Below are 13464 nucleotides of genomic sequence, written 5' to 3' on the forward strand. Positions count from 1 at the left end.
GAGAAAAAGAAAATCTTACTTTAGGTTAAAGATTTTTTTCCCCCAGTGACAATGGAAACCACGGAGGCCAGAAGAAAGTGGCACAATGTTTTTCAAGTGCTGAAAAAAAAAAGAATTGTCAGCCCAGAATTTCATATTTTCTATATAAATCTTCTATATAAATCTGATATATGAATGAATCCTATGTATAATTCCTATATGTGAATGAAAAGGAAATCAAAACATTTTTAGTGGAAGAAGACTAAGGTAATCTGTTGCAAGTAGACCTATCCTAAACGAGTGGCTAAAGGAAGTTGAAGGAAAGAAATAGAACTGTCCTTATTTGTAAGTGGCATGATTGTCTTCTCATAAAACCCCAAAGAATATATAAAAACACAACTAGAACTAATAAGCGAGTTCAGCAATGTCTCGAGATAAAAGATAAACTTAAAAATCGGCTGTGCTTCTGTGCACTAGAAAGACACGTGCACAGTGAAATTAAAATATAATACCATTCACAATAGCTAAAAGGAATGAGGTGCTAAGGTATAAATCTAACAAAGCATGTACAGAACTGTACTATAAAATGCAGATGAAAGAAATCGAAGATCTAAATAAATGGAGAGAAAGACGTGGTCATAGATTTGAAGACAGCACAGTGAGGCCAGTTTTTCCCACATTGATGTATAGGTTTAACACAATTCCTTTCAAACTCCCAGTAAGATATTTTGTATAGACAACATTATTCTAAAATTTACATAGAAAAGCAAAGAAACCAGTAAAGCTAAAACAACTTTGAAAAAGAATAATTTAGGAGAAATTAGTCCACCCAATTTTAAGAATGATTACTGCAGTTATACAGACTGCCTGATACTGGTGAAGAGATGCAAATATAGACAAACAGCACAGAAGAGAGAACCCAGAGACAGACCTGCACAAATGTGTCCAACTGATTTTTGACAAATGTGTAAAAAGGATTCAATGTAGTCAAGGAAACCATTTTCAACAAATGGTTCTGGAGCATTGAGACATCATAGGCAAAACACAGACTCTTACTTAATTCTTACACCTTATGCAAAACTTAACTCAAAATAGTTCACAAACATAAAACTATAACACTTTCAGAAAAAAAGAAAATCTTCAGGATCTAGGATTAGGTAAAGATTTCTTAGACTTGACACTAAAAGCAAGATCCATAAGGAAAAATAGATAAATTGGACTTCATCAGAATTAAAGACTTTTGCTCTGCAAAAGACCCTGGTATGAGGGTGAAAAGACAAGCTACATGGTGGACAAAAATATTTGCAAACCACATATCTGACAAAGGCCTAGTATCTAGAGTACACAAAGAACTCTCAAAACTGAACAATAAAATTTTCAGTTAGAAAATGGTCAAAAGGCCTGAAGAGACATTTCACCAGAGAAAATATACAGATGGCAAATAGACATGAAAAAAATGTTCAACATCATTAAGCTTTAGGGAAATGTACGTTAAAATCACAATAAGATATCACTACACAAGTGACAGATGGGTAAAATAACAGTAGTAACCACAGCAATGTGGGGAAGCTTGATCACCCATGTACCATGTATTGCTGATGGAAATGTAGAATGACATTGCCACCCTCAAAACCAGTGTCGCAGTTTCTTTAAAAATTAAATATGCAAGTACCATATGACCTAGAAATTACACTCCTGGGCATTTATCCTGGAGAAATAATGATACACACACACACACACACACACACAGACACACACACACACATTTGTATGTGTGTCTGTCTGTCTCTTTGGAGAACTCTTACTAATACACTCTCTTTTCCCCAGGCTCAGTGCGGAGGATTCAAAACTGACCCTCCAGGGATGTGGGGTCCCTGATGTAGGATGTAGAAAAGCAAAAATAGTAAGAAAAGGAGATGTACACGACCCCTTGTGTAAAGAGCTGTCCCCAGGCCCAGGTGGGCGGGTGGGGTGTGGTGGAGATTCATTGTGACGTGGGACTGGATTCCCTACTGTGTGAACTGAGACTGCGTGTGTGACTCTGACTGACTTTAGCAGTGTCCATTAGGCGAGAACAAAGTGAGAGGTCACAGGCCTGCCAGATCTCCATTCAGGGTGAGGGAAGACTGTCTCCACGGAATGAACTTCACAGGGACCACAGGAGATGAGAGTATCGTTGGTTTTCATCGTGTCCTTCCAGCAGTGCTGGGCAGTGCCCCAGTCACAACAGAGCAGAGCCTGTTCCCCACGTCGCTGAGCTTCACGACTGAGACTGATGCCTACACAGTGGCATTTCTATTGCCACAGCTGTCTCTTACATCTCCAGCAACCCTTTCTTGCAGCACCGTATCCAGGTCACACGTGCATTTGTTTGAACTGTGTTTCACATTTGTCCAGTGTGGGCTTTGTGGTTAGGGACAGACCTGACAGCAAGCAAAGGGCTAGCTCAGTAGCCCTCAGGGCACCGCTGGGATCATGGGCGGTGACAAGTGGAGTGCCAACAGCCTCCCTGGCAGCACCTCTCTGCGGAGCTCAGAGTCAGGAGGTAAACTCTGGTCCTGGCTCATCTCAGCCTCCGTCTGCAGACCCTCCTCTTCTGGATGTGGCGTCCTTCAGCTGAGAGTGACAGCTGAATGACCCCACGGCTACAGGCAGGAGCAGCACACAGCCTTGGAGGAGCTGGGAGCTGCCCACCCACCTGACTCTGGCTGCCTGGCTAATGCTTGGTGATGCCTGTCGCAGACACTGCTGCCGTCGTTGCCTCTTGTGGACACGGCTTGGAACTTCTTACACAGAGAAGTGAAGACGGAGGAATCATCCAGACCAGTGGTGAAATCTGGTCTTGGGTGCTCCAGCAGATGGCTTGATCCACAGCCTCAATGTCCCCAGGTTTAAAACTGGAGGTAACCCAGGACCCATCCAAGGAGTTTCATGAGGGTTAGGTGAGGAGAGGCTCGTGAAGTGTTCAGCACTGAGCCTGGCACCTGGCACTTGGCAGCTGCTGCCCCTGAATAAAGTGCTGGGTACAGGCAGCCAGGCCCCACTGGCCATGCCCACCAGTCGTGGAACACGAGACATCTCTTCGTGGTCTCCCTCACACCTTTCTCCTGAAGAGCTCCTGGGCCACCCTTGGAAGCCAGGATACTGCTCTTGATGGAGATGGAGATCTGCGTCTGGTCCTTGCTTGTGGCAGAAAGGATTTTGTCGCAGTCAAGACTCCCTCCTGCCCTCTGCTCCCTCCACCCACTAAAGAGGAGACCCCACGCTCATAGAGAGTCTCCTTATCAGAAAAGAGGAAGCCTCATCCCAAGGCATGTTCCACTTGCTGTGACTTGCCGTGAGTCTGTTCCCAATGAAAACAGTTTCCAATGACAATGGGGCAGCCCCTTTCTTTATGACTGAGGCAGCAGCTTCTAAAAGGGCTCCCAACACCTCCCAGATTTGACAGCCCATGTAGTCCCCTCTCCTCAAGTGAGGGCGGGACCTTGTGACTTGCCTCCAACAGAGAGCATGTGGCAGAAGTGCGGGAAGCACTTCCACGCTGAGGTCCCAGAGCTCCGGACTCTGGCTGGCTCCCCTCTCCTGCCATTTGCGCTTGCTCTGCAGGAAGCCAGCACCCTGCTGTGAGGCAAGGAACTTGGGGCTTGGCCACAGCTTGTGAAGAACCGAGGCCCTTCACCCAAAGTCTGCAGAGGACTGAACTCTGCCCCACCTCCATGTGATGGAGCGTTGAGGTAGATCCTCTTCCACAAGTTTTGAGATGACTGCAGATGCCCCAGCACCCAGGTAGCAGCTCTGAGACCTGAGCCTAAGCCACCCAGGTAAGCCCCACCTGGGTTCCCAACCCCCAGAGACTGAAAGATAATAAATGGTTATTGTTTGATGCTGAGACAGGAGGTGCTCAGTTTCCCTGGGCTTGGGTTACAGGACACACTTCTGGGTTTCAGGCCATTCCCCAGGGTCTCAGGCCCCTCCTCTCAGCCCTTCCCTAGAGGAAAGTCATTGTTGCTAGTTAGACCTATTTTCAGCACTAACAGGGGGAAAGAGGCCACAAGGGTCTGGTTTATGCAAGTCCAGGGGCTGGGCGTGCTCCGTAGAGAAGGGTCACATAACCCTGGTAGCTGAATGACCTCCCATTAGAGGTGTTAGAGAGCACAGAATATTCTTGAATATGCCTGGGGCATATGATAGAATTTGAGCAATGAACATCCTCCAAGAAGAGACCAACTGAGCTTGTTCAAGACTATGTTACATACTGGGAACCACCCCCTTAGCTGAGTATTCATTAGATAGTGAAACTACAAAAGCCAAATCCCAGCAGAAGGCAGCATTGTTGCTCATTTTCCTGGGGCTGACCTATGCTTTGCCAGCTGAGGTGTGTGTGCTTTACTTTGTATCAAAACTTACTTTTAGCAGGTGGCTGCTCACTCTCTTGAGCCAGCCTGCAGTCTGTACTGAACTTTAAATGTGTATTTCTTTTTTGTGTGTTAAACTTGGGGTGGGCCCTGCTCAGTCTCTGGAGCATGCCGCGCTCTCTCTCTGAAATCTGTATCCTTTGTTCATAATCTCACTTTCTACTGTGACTCTGCTCTTGAGTTCTTTCCTCAGGTAGAGTCAAGAACCCGGTAAGAGGATGAGGTGGGTTGAGGCCGACTATCAGGCCTCCCAGACCTCCTCCTCCAACATCAAAGCCGCTGGTTTGTTATGCAGCAATAGATAACCAGTACCATTGTGTTAGGTCTTAAACATCCTAAATGCCTTCTTAGGTAAATCCTTTATTCCCACTGAAATACTCCCATTAACACAAATGAAGAGATCATGAGAAACTGCCATGAAATTCCTGACATGTAAGCACTGACATTAAACCTATGTTATGTAAGATCACTGTTTGCATTTCACACACAGCTCGAGAGCCACCCCACTGTTTCCTTCATCTACTTTTCTACTTTTGATTTTTTAAAAATGGGGCTGGGCTTTTGAAAAAAACATTGAGTGATGCCTCTTACAGTATTGCCAGCTGTCAATAAATCTGAATTTCATTTAGCTTCTGAGATAGGAGGTGCTCAGTTTCCCTTCCCAGGACATATGTCTGGGTTTCAAGCCATTCACCAAGGTCTCAGGCCCCTCCTGTAGGCCTTCCCGTAGAGGAAAGTTACTGTTGCTAGTTAGTCCTATTTTCAGCACCAGCACAGGGACAATGAGACCAGGAGGGGCTGGCTAATGTGAATCCAGTGGCTGGGGCTGCTCATGTAACTATGGCAGCTGATGACCATCCACTAGAGGTGCAAGAGGTGCTAGAACATTCTCGAATATGTCTGGTGCATGTGACAGGATTTGACCAATGACCATGTTCCAAAAGGGGACCAACTGAGCATGTGCAAGACTATGTTACACAACTGGGAACCACCCCTTAATTGAATATTCATTAGATAGTGAAACTACAAAAGCCAAATCCCTGCAGAAGGCAGGGTCCTGGCTTACCCTCCTGGGGTCAGCCCACACTCTGCCTGTGGAGTGTGTATTTCTTTTTTTTTGTATCAAACTTACTTTCAGCAAGCAGCTGCTCATTCTTTTGAGCCAGCCTGTACTCTGTGCTGAACTGTATGTATTCCTTGCTTTTGTGTTAAACTTGGTGTGGGCCCTGCTCAGTCTCTGGAGCATGCTGCACTCTCTGTGAATCCTGTATTTATCTATTATATTAAACCTGTTCTCACTTTCTACTGTGACTCTGCTCTTGAACTCTTTCCTGGGTGGAGTCAAGAACCTGGTAAGAGGACAGGGTGGGTTGAACGGTCAACTGTTGGGCCCCGCAGACCCTACCTCTGACATCCGTTCCAGTGCCCATAGCTTGATGTGTGCGTGTCCTCAGGACGCTGCAGGCTCTGGGTAAGTCACTCATGGCTCTCTCTGAAGCCTTGGGGACGATTGTGCCCGGGATGAACTGACTGTCTTCCAGGCACATGGCAGAGGGAGGCCCTGGTCTCTTCGGGCCAGGCACATGGGGAACAGTTAGTTTTTCTTTCACTGTGTTCCCCAGATTGTGGCGCTCCAATCTGCCTTTTTTGTGAGGTTTTTTATTCCGTTGTTTGCTGTCATCTCTGTCACTTCCTCCTTGTTGTTGCGGCACAAAATGGAAACGCACTGGTCACCTGGGCTCTCCTTTTGTGTGTCTGCCACCTGGAGGTCCACACACAACAGACTTTAAATGATTAATTTTCTGTTTTCAAACGCAAAGGAGGACAGGAGAGTGCTGCTTAGTCACCCTGAAAACCAGTTTCAAAAGACTATTTTCACAAACATTTATTTCTTTTATCTTTTGAATTTTGGTAAAATACATATTTTATAAAACTTACCTTCTTGACTATTTTTAGTGTACAGTCCAGTGGCACCAAGTACGTTCACGTTGTTGTGCGACCGTCACCACCATCTGTCTCAGAGCTTTTTCATCTTCCCAACGTGAAACTCTGTCCCATTCAGCACTAGCTCCCCGTCCTTCTCCCCCAGCCCCTGCTGCCACCGTCCTACTTTCTGTCTCTATGAGTCTGGCTGCTCCACCCACCTCAGATGAATGAAATCAGACCGTGTGTGTCTTTTTGCAACTGTCCTATTTTCTCTTAGCATAATGTCCTCAAGTTTATCCATGCTATAGCATGTGTCAGAATTTCCTTCCTTTTTATGGCTGAATAATATTCTATTGTATGGATGTGCCACTTTGGTTTATCTATTCACCCATCAATGGGCACTTGAGTTACCTTGACCTTTTGGCTATTGTGTACAATGGTGCTATGAATATCAGTTATTTTTATAGATACCTTGACCAGGAATAAAGTGTTTCAGCAGCACCCACCATTCTAATGACATGAAGTCCCAGCACTCAGAGGTGACTGAGGAAAATTAGCAGCAAGATGGAGGTCACTTGGGAGATGAATTTAATTTGATTTTTCTTTTGCTCCCTGTCCTTCTTTCCATCTGTCATGCACCAGTCCAAGACACTGAGCTGGGTGCTAGGGGCCACACGGCGTGCTGCACCATGTGCTCTGGGCAGGAGGAGAAAGTCCCCCTCACCGCCTTCCTCACACTGGGGGGAAGCCAGGCTGAACTGTACAGAAAAGCTGCAGCCAGCTGTGGGCAGGGAGAGCCTGGTCTATAACCAGCTGATCTGGCACAGCGTGGCCCAGGCAGGACCTCGACAGGAAAGGATGCCAAAGCCTTCCCGATGGATCTGGAATCAGTGTGGATAAGGCGGAAAACGAGAATGCAGCAACAGCTCACTGCAACCTGTCCAAGTGGCTAAAGCACCAGGAAGGTGGCTGGAGAGAGGGAGCACAGAAAGTCCCCATTAGAAAGGGAGCTTTGGGCACACCAAGGAAGACCCTGAGTGTCTTGCAAAAGCAGCCCACCTAAACAGCAATAAAGTCATTAAAAATATTTTTTACTTTATTGTAAACTTATACTGAAGTAAAAATGGAAGCCCTTCAGACCACAGAGAGGAAGCTGAGACATCGCAGCCCATTTAAGTGTTCAAGTCTTCACAACGTGACAACACGACAGCTGTCATTATCATGATGTCATAAGGTGATGTGTAGTGCCACCCTGGACTGCATGCTGGAAATGAAAGAGGAGTGTTAGAAAAACTGGTGAAATTAAAATAAAAATCTGTCGTTTACTTAATAGTAATGTTCCGATGTCAATTTCTTAGTTTTGACAAATCCACCACGGTGATGTAGATTATTAAGGATGGGGAAAACTCCGGAAAGGGTATATGAGCGCTTTCTGCAATATAGTTGTAATTTGTCTGTTAAATCTAAAATTGTTCCAAAATAAAGTTTATCTTTTAAAAAATTGAAGCCCCAAGAGTCCACATTCCTCTCCTTTAATCAAATCAATGTTTTCTCCTCTTTTTCAGTGTTTTGCTCTAATTACTGTGCATATTCATTTTTGTATATACTAAATAGACATAACTGACTGTTTTACTTAACATTGCACGTACTTATGTTTCTCCATTTTTATTTCTTGCTTCCTCCTTCCCAGTCTTGTACCACCAGCATGGAACCAGTGCTGATGGCCTGGTGTGTGCCTTACACACCTTGGTGTGGCCAGTCCCTCAGATGCAAATGTGCTCACATGTACACAGAGAGGGCAGAAGTCTGTCCTGTTGAGTTTTACAAAACAGGGCTCACGGTACTTACATGTCTGTGCAGCTTTGCCCTTCACCACATGGACATCTCTATAATCCATGGACGTGGGTCCAACTTAACATGTTTCATATCTGAATAATATTCCACGCTAGGTGTGTAGCCAGTTTATTCAGCCATTTCCCTATAGGTGAACTTGAGGTTTTGTGCTGGAATACATGTCGTTACATATATGCCATGTGCAAATGATTTTCCTTCTACAGACTAGATGAGCAGAAATGGGACAGCTGTGTGTGTGAGCATGTGTGTGTGCATGTGTGCATGTGTAGGCAAATAATAGCCTGTGAGATGTTCTTTCCTTTACCTCCTCACCTACAGTGTATAGTCTTCATATGACTTTTTAAATATAATGGACAAAATTGATATAATTTCCTTATATTTATTTGCTTTTTCATGCCTGCATGTAAAGATTGGTATTTTTAAAAATTATGTTTATCAATCACTTGCATTTACTCCTCTGTGAATTGCCTATAAATATGATCTGCCCATCTTTTTCTGCAAGTTATTTCACTTTTATTTTAAGTTTGTAAAAGTTTGTGATATGTCGTCCATATGAGTATTAACTCTTGTGATAGCTAAAGTAATGTTTTTCCCAGTTAATTTCTGCCTCTGCCTTTGTTTGGGGTATCTTTTGTTGTAAATTAAAAAATACATATATTGTAGTCAAATATGTGTAACTTTTATTGCATGAACTGGACTCGGAGGGCAGAATTATGAAATAGATTTTCCCCTTACACTGCACACATCGAAGGTGTCTCCCTCCTCAGGTTGTAGAAGGCATCTCAGGCATTAGTAGGACCGACCATCGTGTCATCTTCCTTCAGGCATAAGTCACCTGTCTGATGATCAGCCATTGAATGTCCAGGTGAGTCTAAACCTAAGTCCCCATCTCTTATGTGGGGTAGGCTCCCCCAGCCACACAGCGCCTGGACAGACCCTCGGCACCTGGGGAAGGGGCAGGGCCAGACGTTTCTCCTGCATGCCCTGTGGTGCTCAGTTCAGTTTAGTTGGACATTGTTGTCCCCTGGGTGGCAGATGCCCACACTCAGATTCTCTCTGTCTGTTTTCTAATTGTCGTAATATATATATATATATATATATATATAACATAATATTGGCCATCTTAATATCTAAGTGAACAGTTCAGTGGCATTAAGTACATCCACCCTGTAGTGCAACCATCTCCAGTATCCATCCCCAGAACTTCGTCATCGTCCCAAACTGAGACTCTGCCCCCATTAAACACCAACTCCTCATTCTCCCTCCCCAGTCCTGCTGGGAGCTCCTGGGGGTTCTCAGAAGATGGTCCTTATGTCCCGATGTCTCTATTAACCTGTCACCCTAGCAGAGCCAAGCACTACATGCAGCTGTCCCAGTCCTGCTGCTGGAAGCCCCCTGCCCCCCAGGAGGCTTCCGTGGCTTGTGCCTGTGATGTTCGTCTGCTCTCAGGACACAAGCCGCTCAGTCTCTCCCACTCTGCTCTCACAAAAACCTCTAGGCAGCTTCTGAGTCTGAAATTCACCAGGCCAGGGTCAGGCACCAGCTCAGGGCACACATGCCTGGCTTTCCAGAGGATTCTTGCAAATCACCCTCATTGGCATGAGGTGGGGAGAACACGCCCATCCTCATGGGGGTGGAGGTGACAAGCAAAGTACCCCCAGCTTCTTCAAAGACACCTCTCCCTGCCTCCTTGTGGCCTTCCCCCCACCCTGGGGGAGCGAGGGTCCGGGTGGCAGAGCAGCTAGGCGCTGCCCTTTGGCAAGTCTTGCCTGCAAAGCTGCCCTCTCCTAAAATGCGTGGGCCCTTTGTTCTCAGTGGCAGCCTGAAATCGGAAGAGTCACCTACACACCCTGCTACACAGGGCCGGACGTCCTTTGTGGATATAAAATGAGATTCTGAGAATCAAGTCAGGGGGTTCCAGGAAGCCCAGCAGGTATGTTACTTAGATTCTCTCCTGGACCAAACTCTGCTCAGGCTCCCACTCGGCCTGACTTGTGGACTCCATGTTCCTTTCTGCATTGTCCAGTTTTAGCAAGAATCTTGCTAAGTTGGTTTAGCCAGAATCTCCCACCCTTGATATCTGATAACCCACCCTCGTATCTGATCAGGTTCCCCATCTTCCACGTCCCTCTGTCCCCCTGGGTGATGTCCTATCACCGTCCTCTGCCTTCTGCAAGAATCCTGTTAGGCCAGTTTAGCCAGGGTCCCCCTCAGCCCTGCTGTTTTCCTCTTAGTAATTTTCCATCCACTGATGCCCACCTCCTCCCCGACCCTGCTCCTTGGCTACACGTTCCTACTTTTCCTTGTAATATTTAGAGTTGAGCCCAATCTCTCCTCCACTGCTAAGCCCCACTGCACTTGCCGTGATGGTCCTGAATAAAGTCTGCCTTTCCATGCAATTGAACGAATGACTTTTTCTTGAGCAGATGTTCCAGACCTCTCTTCTCTTGCATGGAGCCAGCTATGTGTTGGGGTTGAGGGTGACCAGATGGTGCAGGGTGGCCAGGACAGCAGTGAGAAGGCTGCTGCGATAATCCAGGCAGTAGGTGACGGGGCTCACGGGCATCGTGCTACTGTATTCCAGAAAACCATGATTTAATTGTTTAATTATATTATCATTCCTCAGAATAATACTCAATTCAGGAATTAATCTAGCAATCTAGGCAAATGCTAGTTAGGGCATGAAAGATGGAGTCTCTGCCTGCCCTGGAGGAGGCAGACAAACAGGCAAGCAAAGGAGACAGAGAGATGGGGCGCAGTCGGGCTCGCCTTGCTCTGCGCTCGAGAGTGCAGTGACTGCACTGCAGGTGGAGTTGCACGGATGCTGTCCCAGAGCCAAGTCGCCCTGGCAGCTCTGAAGACCAGGGCTGCGTGCTTGGTGTGTGGTCGGTTCCCCAAACTGACTGTACCAGGTTCCTTTTAAGCAGCAGGCAGGCCGGTGCGTTAAGGTGAGTGTGTAACTGGGACATGATCAATATGGCTTAGGGGGAGCATGTGAGCCGTGGCACAGTCCCCTAAAAGCATCAATGGCAGTTCTGTGCTAACACCTGGAATCTCACACACTGTCGGCCAGTCTCTGCCATCGGACACGACCACTGAGAAGCAGCACAGCAGGTGCTCATTAAAAAATAATTTCCAAATTCTCACTTTCAGCTATCTTTTACTTCCTGTGAGAGTTTAAAAAAAATGTGCGGTGTATACATATATGTGTGTGTCTATGTGTATCTATCGCCTATTTATCTGTCTCTATCTATTTAGCCGTCATCTATCTACCTATCAGTGAATCTATCTATATCTCTCTATCCAACAATCTATCATTTATCAGTAAGTCAGTCTATCTGTCTATCATCAATCTATCCACCTATGGCTGACGTTTTTACTGCTTAACTGACACAAAGCAAACTCTACTACTTTTCTACAGAAGCTGGCATAACACAGATGGGTTTGCCGATCCCCACCATGATCTGACCTCTTCAATGTTACTTGTTCCACAAAATGGATCCTATGAAGTTTAGCCACGCTGTATATATTCCTGTGGTTATGCCCCATATGGGCAGATTGAATATGCCGAAGTGTTTCATTGTGCAGACATGCTCAGGTTTCATTTGCATATGTCAAACATCACCAAGATAAGAGAAAAAAAGCAACAGAGAGACAGAACTGTGAATGGTTAGGGAGGAGTTGCTCTACTGCCTGTTTAGCTGAGAGAGACATCATGCCCCTTTTATAGAAGTGGAAGTGGGACTTGGAGGTGCCTTCCGCCCATTGTACCTCCAGGCACACTCCAGGCCCTGTTTAAACCCCTCTCTCAGTTGTCTCCAACCCCCTGAACCTGTCTCCACTGTCGTTTTGGTGTGGGACAAATATTCTGGCATCAGCAGAATCCTTTTGAGCGCCCGATGCTTTTGTTCATTTTGCTGCTTGTAATGTTTTCTTCTTGAGCCTCAGATGTCCCCTCTGGCATTACTCTCATAAGGACACAGGGCTCCAACACAACACAAATGGGCTGTGAAAATTCCACCCACCTGATGCTGGTGGGAATTCTAGTGAGGCCAGCAGAGGCAGGACAAATGAAGCAGGACCAAGACTCAAGGGGTTCCCTCTTATGTATAAAGAACTCAAGGGAAGGGGAGGACAGAGGGCCAGCCTTCCCAGGGAAGGATGGAGTGTTTGCTGAGTGGCCTGAGCTATCTGTGTTATCCAGTTCTGGTAGCAGGCAAGGAACAAATGAAATGAAGGTCCAGTCTGTTCTGTACCTTGGAATCAGTCATCTTCCAGAGGAAGAAAAGGCTTTCCGGATCACAGTGGTGAACAGATGAATGCAGAACTCCTTCGTGCAAAGCTTGCAGAAGGGGGCGGCAGGTAGACCTTAGCACATCCCTGCTTCACTGCAGGCAAAGGAGCTCTCAATTCTTAATGTCCCCGAGGATCAACAGTGTGCATGGAGCCTGAGGACTCCACTGCTCAATTATTAATTAAAATGTACCAGTACTCAGGTTCCGTGCAAGTGGCTAAGAGCCATGTTCACACAGCTCCTTACAGAAGTCTTAGGAGGCAGAACAGGCAGATCCACAGCCACAGGCACAGTGGAGGTGGCCTCCTGCTGCTCTGCACAGGCTGATGGGTAATGAACCAGGGAGAGGACAGGGCAGATGGTCCGGGAATACAGGTTCCTCCTTCTGCATGTTTCAGGTAGAACCTCCTTCCAGGGAGTGCCAGAGAATTACAGAAGGGTGGTTGAAGGGTTGGGGGTGATGTTAATTTATAATTTATATTTCTCATTCTATCATATTTTTAGAAGATGCTTGAGGCAATATATTTACTTGAAAATGTAACACTTCCTGACAATATGTTGATTTTCAGTAATTAATTGCTTCTATGAAAAACCCCAGCAAATCTCCTATAGCAATTTCTCCTGAGGCACTTACAGTATAGTTGGATTAAAGACCTGTGTCTATACTATTTCACTTAGAAATATATCTGCTTCCACTCAAAAGGTGTATCAGCCCACACAGATATAATCTCTACCCATCGTAATAAACAAAACCAAACATGTCCGGTTTGGCATGTGTCAGAAAAGGACAGGTTCTGGCCCGGCATTGGTGCTGAGGGCAACTGACTTGCATGATATGTCTGTTTCCTCAAGGCAATTTAGGAGACTAAAATGTCGGTACTTCTCAAGCATTTTAGATTAATTTCTAGTTAAAGAATTTGAAAAACAAAAACCAAAAAAACCCTTTCCTTTTATTGGTTCTGAGACTTAAATAAGAGAAACTAATTGCATGCTTGT

Source organism: Cynocephalus volans, chromosome 6, assembly GCF_027409185.1.
Source record: "Cynocephalus volans isolate mCynVol1 chromosome 6, mCynVol1.pri, whole genome shotgun sequence".
Taxonomy (NCBI): Eukaryota; Metazoa; Chordata; class Mammalia; order Dermoptera; family Cynocephalidae; genus Cynocephalus; species Cynocephalus volans.